The sequence below is a fragment of the Coptis chinensis genome, chromosome 6 (assembly GCF_015680905.1).
Source record: "Coptis chinensis isolate HL-2020 chromosome 6, ASM1568090v1, whole genome shotgun sequence".
Lineage (NCBI taxonomy): Eukaryota > Viridiplantae > Streptophyta > Magnoliopsida > Ranunculales > Ranunculaceae > Coptis > Coptis chinensis.
In genome coordinates, this window is record NC_141461.1 from 37,332,012 (window position 1) to 37,335,490 (window position 3,479).

Genomic DNA, 3,479 nt, shown 5'->3' on the forward strand with positions numbered 1-3,479 from the left:
ATCATTCTACTTCCTCGGATGATTGTGGCAGACAACCACTCCCAAGATCTTTGTGAAGTATTGAACTCCAACGCAGAGTCAACCGAGTGGAACCAACTTAGATCGCAACATGGGACTTAGAGAAGCATTGACATGACACGAAGAGAAGCAAAACTATTGGGTAATGATGACTTATAGCATTCACTTTCGAGAATCAATATTTATTGGATTCTCAAGTTCAACCTCTAGAAAATTCCAAAAGCCAAACCATCCGATTTTCAAATTGAACTTCCGAGAAAAAGCCGGATCAATCAGGTTTGTGACAAGCGTTATGATGGTGGTAGAGACAATCGGTGCATGTTTGGGAGGAAAGCCTAGTAATTTTCAGATCCATTCTTGGTTTCAGATCGCCCTTCTCTTTTTTGGTAATTTAATTTAACTGATAGATTATATAAAAGGGGAGGTGAGAGGAGATCACCTCAGGCCCACCTCAGGCCACGAGGAAGGAGCAAAAAGAACTACGAAGCCCACCTAACCCTGCTACCCACTAATGACATTATCCATAGCATTTAGACAATCAAATGGTTCTGTAATAGAGACAGATAAAACAGAAAAAAGATATCAAACAACACATAGAAGGCAATGGGGAGTACTCAGATGAAGAACAAGATCCAACTCTAGCTAGTAAATATGCTGCTAATCTCAAGGCTAGAAATTGTACAACCCCACGATAACACAACAATAGTTGAAATGGATACACGGAGTAAAAAACGCATCCTAATATTATAAATTTACACTTCTAATTTTAAAGACTATTTTCGGCCTCAGCTACTATACACTTCTAGTTAAAAGACGTAATGATATTGTAAATTGTAAATATTTATATTTCCAATGAAAAACATACTAACCAGGATATCCTTCCATAAAAGATCTATTGTTCCATAAGGAAAAATGGCCCATTCAGTGTGATGTACCTAAAAAGTGTGAGCCATAACTTTGGCAAAAATCTAGTATTAACCATTAAACTTTCATGTACTTTTTCTGCTCTTTTTCATTTTTGTATCATAGTTAGTTTGAGTTCTCAAGCAAACTCTTGATCAACTGATCATCACAGTTGCATTTCAACACATAAAAAAACTAGTCCTATTAAAAAATTTCTCCTAATGAAAAAAAAAATCTACAACAGACAAGTACAAACTTAAACAAAAACAAACAAGTACAAATCCGACGCTACAAGATCAAACGAGTACTAATTAACTGAAATACTATGAAACTGATATTTCATTCTAAGCTCAGAGTTGGACAGATGATAAAAATAAGATCGATGAACATACATAAAGACAATAGATGTTAACAACATCAAAGTCACAAAAACAAGAATAAAACATTTTTCAATCTTTCATCTCTTATAAATCCAATCAAAAAGAACCAGCTACAACTCCTCACTTAATAATTCACCCCAAAAAAACAAACCCTTAGCAAAACAAATAGATTTCATAAGAAAGATGCATCACCCAATATACTAATTAAATAAATAAAAATAATAATGAAGAAACAAACACATTAAATTGAAGCTAGTTCCGGCCAATGATAACCTTAACTCAACGAAGTATAAAACATTAAAGAATAATAGAAACAAATGAATGCTTAGTTAATTGTTTTAGAGAGAGAGAATTACAACGTCGAAAACCCTAGAACTGCTAATCGAGAATTTGAGGGAAATAATTTGAATGAAATAGAGGGTAACGATTCTGAACGTAGATCGCCGTTAGTTACGATAATTCCTTTAAAGATCGTTCTTTTTCTCTAGATCTTCCTAAATTTTTCTCTTTTCCTCTCAACTAAGGTGGTGGATTTATGAGATTTAAACTAATATAATCGAAAATCTCCAGTTAATTGGGAGAGAGACAGAGAATGAAATGGGGTTAGTGGGAAAGAGAGAGAATGAGAAACCATTGTTTACCTTTGTGCGGGGAGGCGAAAGAATAAAAATGGTGGAGCAGAAAAAAGAGGCGGAGAGAAGAACGAGAGATCGTCGTGACCAAAAAGCGGTACCGCTTCAATTTTTTCTTTTTCATTTTTGTTTTTTGGATATATTTCTATTGTTTTGAAATATTACTCACGGTTATAAACGTTAGACAATGCCAAACTAACCGTGACCAGGTTATTTAATTTTAATTCTCGATATTTCCTAACGATTTCTTCCATAAGTAACAAATATAGCCGTGACACACTATATAACGGATATATCCGTTACTAACTGAAATTTTGGTCTGTTAGAAAATGACTGTTCTGGTGTAGTGAAGAGATCACGGGGTTGGACCCCGAGTTCGCATGTCGCCGACTACACATGAGGGAAGATGTCAAGCCTGTGAGACAAAAGATACGCAGTGTTAGGCCGAGATATACGAAGGAGATCCGCGAAAAGGTCGCGAGGTTAAAGAGAGCGGGCATAATTCAGGAAGTGGAGTTCTCAGACTGGTTATCCAACATAGTCGTGGTACCTAAGAAGAATGGGAAGGTCCGTATGTGTGTAGACTTTACGGATGTCAACTCCGAGTGCTCCAAGGACAGTTATCCAATGCCGCGGGTGGATGAGCTAGTAGATCGGACAGCGGGATTCAAGATTTTCTCTTTCATGGATGCCTCGATGGGGTACAACCAGGTCGCGATGTATAGACCGGATCAGGAGAAGACATCGTTTGTAGTGGAGGGGGGTACATATTGCTACACAAGGATGCCGTTTGGTTTGAAGAATGTTGGGGCCACGTTCTAGCGACTGGGGGAGAAGATGTTTGCGAGCAAGATAAGGAAGGGTATTGAAGTATACATCGACGATATGATAGAGAAAAGCATGTCAGAAGAAGAGCATATAGAGGGGTTGAAAGAGACATTTGGCATATTGAGGGCGCACAATTTGAAGCTGAATCTCGAGAAATGTACATTTGGAGTCACCATAGGGAAATTTTTGGGTTATATTGTGACTCACCGGGGAATAGAAGCCAATCCCGAGCACTAATAGAGATGTCGTCACCCTAGGACGTTAAGGAAGTACAGAGGCTGGCGGGATGGGTCGCGGCCTTAAATCGGTTCATATCCATGTCATCCGACAAATGCAGGCCGCTGTATAGGTTATTGAGAAGGACGCCTGATTTTGTATGGACACCGATTGCGAGGAGGCTTTTCAAGAGTTGAAGAGGTACATGGCGGCTTTTGCTATCGCGACGAAACCGGGAGAAAGTTGTACTTATATCCGGGAGTGTTGAATATCGCGGTAAGCTTCGGTCCTAAATCCGAGTGGTAGACAAGATCGAGACCGGTGTACTTCGAGCCGAGAACAACTTCTTTGATCACGGAGACTTCGGTACACCAAAGTGGAAAAGTATGCCTTAGCACTGATATTCTCAGCGTTGAAGTTAAAACCTTACTTTGATTCAGTGGTGGTGGTGACAAACCTGCCTCTCAAGCAGGCTATGAGGGCGGAGAAATCCAGAAGAATG